Source organism: Camelus bactrianus, chromosome 8 (assembly GCF_048773025.1).
Source record: "Camelus bactrianus isolate YW-2024 breed Bactrian camel chromosome 8, ASM4877302v1, whole genome shotgun sequence".
In the NCBI taxonomy this organism is placed as follows: Eukaryota; Metazoa; Chordata; class Mammalia; order Artiodactyla; family Camelidae; genus Camelus; species Camelus bactrianus.
This window is the reverse complement of record NC_133546.1, coordinates 32,793,290-32,801,544: the sequence shown is the minus strand read 5'-3', so window position 1 is coordinate 32,801,544 and position 8,255 is coordinate 32,793,290. Positions and strand designations below refer to the sequence as shown.

The 8,255-nt window shown below is 36.6% G+C and overlaps 1 non-coding gene across 1 annotated transcript; it reads right to left on the bottom strand.

The window, feature by feature from the left end:
- Window positions 1–2,488: 2,488 nt before the first annotated feature.
- On the bottom strand, window positions 2,489–2,560 carry TRNAE-CUC (transfer RNA glutamic acid (anticodon CUC)). Its single transcript has one exon. It is a non-coding gene; the product is annotated as a tRNA-Glu (tRNA).
- Window positions 2,561–8,255: the final 5,695 nt, after the last annotated feature.

Here is an 8,255-nt window from a genome sequence, read left to right as displayed (position 1 = left end):
TTCAAACCTAATGCAACATGACTTCCTGCTTTGCCTCGCTCCCAATGAACACCTCTTCCAAATTAATAGGTCATAATCAAAACCTTAATCATTTTCTCCTTTGATACCTACTCTACTGTGATAGGCAGTCTTAGTGCCCTTACTTACCTGTGCCTACAACAGTAACTGGCATGGAGTAAGAATTCCATAAAGGATTGCTGAATAGGTGAATAAATGAGTGAATGAGTGACAGTAGCTCTGTGAAGCATGCAGGGGAGCTATTAGCCTCTCTATTGTACTGACAAAGATCCAGAGGCTCAGAGAAGCTGAGTCACTTTCCCATGGTAACTCAGCTCACATTGGCAGTCAGGACTCATTCAGTCTTTGGCTCCCGAACAAGAGTGTTTTCTTTGCTTTCCTAAGACCTCTTCTTTCTCCTCACTTGCTCTTCTGTAATATCTAGTTATTAATAGGTTTGTTGTCTCTTTCTCACACCAGTCAGCACCTTAAATCATTTTTATTGCTTTGACCTGCCAGACTGACTTGCTTACTGTTCTCTGGCTTCCACCAGTCTTTTCTGCACTCAGCAGCCCTGTCTTATCACCCATCTTTGTTTAATTTCTTTCATCTTCTCCTTGACCATTTACAATATCCTAGTCTCTCCATTGCTACTTCCTTCTTGAATTTCTCTGATCTGGTTATAAACTCTCTTCCTTTGCTATTTCCTTTGTAGTTATTCTAGTCTCACCTTGGTTTATACCCTGGTCTTCTGGCCTTTTCATAGATTTTCTTTTTTGAGAGAGCCCACATCTTCTCAAACATCTATGCTAATAGAGCCACGATCTCTACCTTCAACTCTAAGTTCCATCCTGTATTTCTAACCATCTTTTAGCTGTGCTGCCTCTGTTAGGATTCATCCGAACTTACCTTCTCTCCCCAGTCTGCTTCCCCACCTCAACCTCCCTACCACTTTTTTATGCCACTCCAACTTTACTAACCACATAGAACACAACTCATGGAGTCATTATTGATTCTTCCCCATCATTCTTAAGCTTTTATATCCTATCTAACACCAACGCTTCTTGCATTCCCTTTGTAGCTCTTTAGCTTGTCTTGAGGTCCTCCATAACCTTGGTTACACCAGGCTGTCTGACCTGGACCTGCACTACTTCCTAGCACAGGTGCCCTTCTATAGCCAGCCTGACGTAGCCACTCGTAGTGCAGGTGCAGGCCCTGGTCATCCTGGCTCCCCTGAGATGAAATGCGCATTCCCCGTTTTGCAGGCTTTCCAGATCCTTCTATCCTTCAGATTATTCTGGGAATCAGTTTTCCAGTTCTGTTTTCATTCTCGTATCTGCTTCTCTCTCCCTTCCTTCACCACATATTATAATTATTTGAAGTACCTACCACATAATAAATAGTCAATGAATGGTGTCTATTGGTTTTGTTAGTAGCACTAATAATAACAAACATATTTCTCTTAATTCCTCATTGAAAGACTCCTTAAACACTAAAGTCATGTTTTCTTTTTACAACCCCTTGGACCAGTAATAAATACTCATCATTTTCCTCTTCTAAACCAGTCTCAGCACAGCTACAGAGTAAGTTAGACAAAGTCATGAAAGCTGTAATGAAGCTTTTAGTCTCTTTCTATGCTACTGTGAAATTTCAGATTTAAAATGAAATGGCCAAAAAATCCAACAACTTAAAAAGTAGCAAAGTTAGAATTTTCTTTTAAGTTTCAGGATTATGAAAAATGTATGTCTATATAGCACCATTTTGTGTTCTTTCTGATTTCAATATTTCCATGTTTTCTTTTGGGGAACTCCCAGTCTTTCTTTGACCTGAATGTAAGGATTCCAAGTGATACTTAACTTCATTTTTTAAAATGCCTTTATGATCTACCTACAGGGAATTGATATACTGGATGCAAGAAATTCACCATGTCTGTGTGAATCTCTTTGAGAAAAGTTAAAATATAACAGATAAAATAATTAACTAAAATGGGTTAGGAAGAGAAAACATAAAGCAGCTACTTGATAATTAACCAACAACGTATCTCAGAAAAGATCTTGAATTCATAAAGGAAAGTAGGATAAGAACAGCTCCAATGTACACAATCTACAATGCACATAATCTGAATATATGAAACTTGACTCTAAGAATGAGACAAAATAGATAAAATCCCTCCTAAAATTATTTTTTCCTTTTATTATTCAAGTAAAGATCTAGAGTAACAAAGGCTTAAAAAATTAATTCTTGTAGACACATCCAAATCATCACCAAAAGCTGTAAAATGCAATTTTAGAAGTGGCTTAAGTTGTATTTAGAGTACTTTAGAATCAGGAACATTTTTGTTTATTTGATTGCAAATAACATTTGTAAAAATGTATGGCGTATTTTAGATTCAATAACGTTAAAAACTAGCTGCATTTTTATAACTGGAAAAAAATTACTAACAATCATCATTGGAAAACAATGTAAACAAACTCAGTTGCAAAAACTTGGTTTCCCTGACCGGGAATCGAACCCGGGCCGCGGCGGTGAGAGCGCCGAATCCTAACCACTAGACCACCAGGGAACTTGAATAAATGGCTTCTCAGATTGTATTTGCTTCCTTAAAAATGTCCACGTAGACCTGACAAGTAGAAAATGAGAGTGTTGTTTCTAAGCCCCGCCCACTTCCTTCCTGTTTTGGGTCTCAGTCTCCTAAAATCGGGCAAGTTCTCTGAGCTCTCAGGCGAGCTCCAAACCGAATCCTCTTCCGACTGCCCTGCTGGAGAAGACATCCTGAGATTTCTTCCTAATTATGTAACTATCTATACCTAGACAATGTTAAAGTACTGTCCAGAACCTTGTGATTTTCTTTAGTATTTTCTCAATCATCTAGCTGCTTTTTCTAAATCTAACCTCAATCTCTCCCTGTACCTGTCTGTCTTTCTCTCTTATGCAGGTGTTAGTCCCACTAAACCTTTTACTAAATCTAACGACAGAGTGCCGCCGGCGGAGAGCGTTTCTCGTTGCAGAGCTGGGTGCGACATTGCACACTCCTTGGCACGGGGCACATGCTTTGTAATATGGGTGATGAGGGGCCTCGTGGACTTATAGGACGCTTTTGTATATATTTACTAATTTGGGAGTCGATTAACAAAGCTGAGAGGGCCGTGGGTGACTTGCTTAGTGAAGAAGCAGGCCATCTACTCCCGGATCCAAGTAAACCCTTAAAACCCACTGTGTTTCCATTATCCTCCTATTTTCCGAACAGTGTTATTTGGGCAATCGCTTCACCTCTCCGCATTATGTACGAGACACGGCCAGGAAATGATGCAATTACCAAAGGACTCAAAAAACCTTACAGCCCAGCCTCAGTTTAGAAACCCTCATGAAATATGAGCAGAAGGCAATAGGATGTAGCTCAGCTTGGAAAGTGCCAACTGTTACAGTTGGACAAATGTAACCCAAGAGACCCTGCTTTGCTGCAAGATGGAAGGAAGCTTAACTAAAACAGATATAAATTCGTAATGAACTTGCTTACAACACCGGCGCCACTGTGAGTTACAGCCGTCGTCCATCGCCATAGAATTTAGGTGAGCCTGAGCTGAAATACTTTTTTTTTTTTCTTGTTTTCAGCAACTCAGAAATGGAATTTAAATTATTAATGAAATTTACCTAAAATTATTTAATAATATGAGAACAGGAAGATTAAAAGGACTTATTAAGACTAATAAGTAAAGATGGAAACATCACCAGCGGAAATTTCTAAACTTAATTACAAAGGTACGAAAGGGTACAGTGAGAACTATCATCCCTGTGTTTTCCCCTCATTACGCCTCATTTCTTCCCACAGTTAATCCGGGTTAACAGTTTCTTCTGTAACCTCCTAGAAATGGTCTATGCTATTTTAAGTTTTATTTATTTTATTTTTTATTTCCTAGAAATTCCCATTTCTTTTTTCCCCAACTTTTAATATTGAAACATTCCAAACCTACAGAAAATTGCAAGTATAGAAAATGAACACACACATATCCTGCATCTGTGCTGTCTAATTTAGTGGTACCAGCATCCATCCTGTGACTATTGTGCACTGAAACGTGGCTAGTAAGAATTTAGGTGCTCTCCAAGTGTTGAATACATACTGGATTTTTGAGCCTTAACTTGAAAAAAAAAAAGCATGTAAAATATGTCATTAATGATTTTTACACTGATTACATTTTAAATCATAATTGAATATATTGAGTTAAAATATTATTAAAATTAGTTCCACTTACTTTTTACTTTTTAATGTAGCTACTAGACTATTTAAAATTATATATATGGCTTGCATTATATTTATATTTTATAGTACTAATCTAGATTCACCAGTTGTTAATATTTTTCCATATTTGCCTCTTGACCTTTTTCTGAATCAACTGAGGTTAGTTGCAGACACATGATACTTTACTTCTAAGTACTATACCATATATTTCCTAAGAACGAGCAATACAATAACCACATTTAGGAAATTTAAATTTAATACCATATTATTTATTATACAGTTCATAATCAGATTTTCCAATTGTCCTACCACCTTTTATACGTTTTCCTTTTTATCCAGGATCCACTCAAGGATTATACATTACATTAGTTGTCATGTTTCTGTAGTCTTCGTCCTTTAATCTGAAACAATTCCCCAATCTTTTTTTTTTTTTAAACAGCATTGACCTTTTTGAATAGTGGAGGACAGTTGCTTCAGAAAGTCCCTCAGTTTAGACAAATACTTCTTTTGCCAGGAAAACTACTTTAAATGATGTGTCCTTCTCAGTGCATTACATCAGAATTTGCATAATGCTAGTGTATTGTGTTGTCTCTAAAGGTAAATGTGGGAGGCAGAATAATGGCCCCTGTGAGATGTCCCTGCCCTAATCTCCAGTATACATGAATGTTACTTCATGTGGCAATAGGAATGTTGCAGATATGATTAAATTAAGGACTTTGAGACAGAGGAGATTATCCCAGATTATCTGGTTGGGTCCAAAATCATCATAAGGGTCTTTATAAGTAAGGGAGGGAGCCGGGAGACTTGAGTCCTAGTGATGTGATCTGAGGAAGACTCAACTAGCCTTTTCTGGCTTTGAAGATGGAGGAAGGGGACCATGAACTAAGGAATACAGGAGGCCTTTAGACGCTGTAGAAGGCAAGGAAGACCCACCAGAAAGAAACAGCCCTGCCAAAACTTAGATTTTAGCCTAGTGAGAGCTGTGTCAGAATTCTGGACTACAGAACTGTAAGATAATAAATTTGTGCTGCTGTAAGCCACTAAGTTTGTGGTAATTTTTTATGGTGCCAATAAGAAACAGATACAGTAAGTCTGATCATTTGGTGACGGTGTCTGCCATATTTCTCCACTATAAAGTTACCTTTGACACTTATCATGAACAAATTTCAAAAAAAAAAAAAAAAAGGCACATATCACCCCTGGAAATAATACTTGGAAAATGTATGAATTTTCTTTCCCTCAGCAAAATTTCACTCAGTGGTTTTAGCAACCACTGACAATCCTTGCCTGAATCAGTTACTACTATGGTGGTTACAGAATGGTGTTATTTTATCATTCTCATGTAAAGAACCTTCCTTTCTCTACTCCCTCTTTTTATCTTTCATTTAATGTTAAAATATCGGTTTGGACTTATATTCTTTTTCTTATCTTTGTGTTTTCAGTCAATGTATTGTAATCTACCACTGTCATTATTCATTTAATACTGAAATTGTCCCAAATTTGGCCAGAAGGAGACCTTTAAGCTGGCTCCTGTGTTCTTTTGACATGTCCCTATAAATTTTTCAGCACTTTACTTTCTAGCGCAAGGTGGTCCAGGCATGTTCTGTACTTTATAAAATATTGATTTAGGGAGAATAAACATCTTTATGCATATAGCTTTTCTCTGTTAATTTCATTTTTAAAATTTATACACAAGGAGGGGCATACTCTACATACTCTTCTGTAATTTTTAAAATTAATTTCTTTTGAAGGCTGTCCATTTTTTATATAAAGTATTTTTCATCATTTTTGATAACTACATGGTATTCCACTGTGTATTTTATTAAAGCAGTTTTATATGACTGTTCATTTAGATTATTTTCAATATTTTGCTATTACCAAAGTAGTACAATGAGTAACCTTGGCCGACATAATTTGGCATTTGATTTTTATTAATTGGTCCACAAGTTACTCACTTTATAGAATGCCAATTTCTGACTTGAAAATGTTATGTATTGGAAGAAAAATCATGACATCCAATTAAAATTCAGTTATAGTCATAATTCATGGAAATTTAATTTTTCAATTTTGATTTCAATCTGACTCAGCTATTCTTCTGTTCATTTGTTTGTTTGCTGAACAAATATTTATTGACTATCTAATACATGTTAAGGCACTATGTTAGGCACAGGATGCCTGTGATCTTGAAGTTTACTCTGGCGGGGTTCAAGTAAACAAGCAATTACGGTTCATAGAGAAGCGAATAGGAAAAGAAATGTATTCTTCAATTAAATATTGACAATTCTTCAATTAAATTAGTTTATTTAACAGATTAAAAACACATTATATATATCACGTATACTTTGCCAATAGGAATGTAAAATGGTACAGCCACCCTAGAAAATAGTTTGGCAGTTTCTTATAAAATGAAAGATGCACTTAATATATGACTCTTCAGTTGTACCCGTAGGCACTTATATCAGAGAAATGAAAACTTATATTCACATAGAATCTGCACACGAATGTCTGTAGCAGCTTTATTCATAATAGTTTAAAACTGAAAACAACTGAAACATTCAATTTGTGAACTGATAAACTGTGGTATATCCATACCATAGAAGATTTATCAAAAAAAGGAACAAACCATTGATATATGTAACAACTTGGATGGATCCCAAGGGAATTATGCTGAATGAAAAAAAAAAAGCCAATCCCAAAGTTTATGCACAATATGATTCTATTTCTGTACAATTTTTTAAATTATAGAGATGGGAACAGAGCAGTGATTGACAGGAATTAGAGATGTAGGGAGGAGAATGGAGATGACTGTATAGGGGTAGGTTGTGGTACCTTTGTGGGAGTAAAGGAACAGTCCTGTATCTTATAGTGGTGGTGGGAGAAGAATCTATACAGATGATAAAATTGCATAGAAAACACACACACACACACACACACACACACACACAGAGGCAGGAACGTGTGTAAAACTGGTGAAATCTCAATGAGTTCTAAAGATCATACCAATGTCAATTTTCTGGTTTTGATTTTGTACTATAATTAAGGTGTTGTCATGGGGGATAACTGGGGGAAAACCCGGGACTTCCCTGTACATGTTTTGCAACTTTTTGTGAATCTCTATTTCCCTCGAAAAACTCCCCTTTCAGCTTATTGCTGTATACATTTTTTCACTCAGTAAATCCAAACAACAATCAGCACTTAATATCACCTTGAGCTTAGGGATTCATTTCAGAATTTTAAATTATATCTTATCACAATATCTTAGTACGAGATTATTTGAATAAGTTTTTCAGAAATTATAAAAAAAATGAAATCTCAAGCTATTGAACAGAGTATTTTTTAGCAGAAATAAGACGGCAGAAACTGTCTAAGGGTAGATACTTTTTGATTAACTGTAAATAAAAGAAGAGGGCAAATTTATTGCGCTTATTCTAAATAAACAGCCGTAAATTCTACTCCCTGACAGGCACCCAGACAGCAGTCTGTTCCTATAGATGTCAGTATTTCTTTCTCAAACACTCTGGCTGGCTCTTCCTCCTTTTAAATGACAAGAGATTTCTACCTCCTCTTTAGACAAGATTTCTACCTCCTTTTTATAACAAGCTGAGAGAAGGACTGAACCTAGGCCCATTCACAGAAGGACCTGTTTACATCCTTCTCAAAAATCAAGGTGATGTCTGTGATGTGCCAGACCAGTGATCCTAGTTGTGAAAATGAGCCACTGCCTTCAACATTATTAAATAGTGAACTCCGTCCTGCCCCTTTAAGTGCGGGATGTCTCCCCACAGACCTCCACAGACGTTAATCAGTGTTTACCTCCCACGGAACTCCTGTGTCTCAGCCAGTCTGAGTCAGGTGTGTGAAAGAAGGTGTTTGTCTCTGTGCTAGAAAAAGCAGGCTAGTTTAACCTCTAGAGAATGAGCTTTCTTAGTGCTGGTAGGTTAAACTCATCACCCAGTACAAAAATCCCTTCTCCAACGCCTTTACAGAGAAAACTCCCAAAGAAATTTCAATTCTCTCTGTG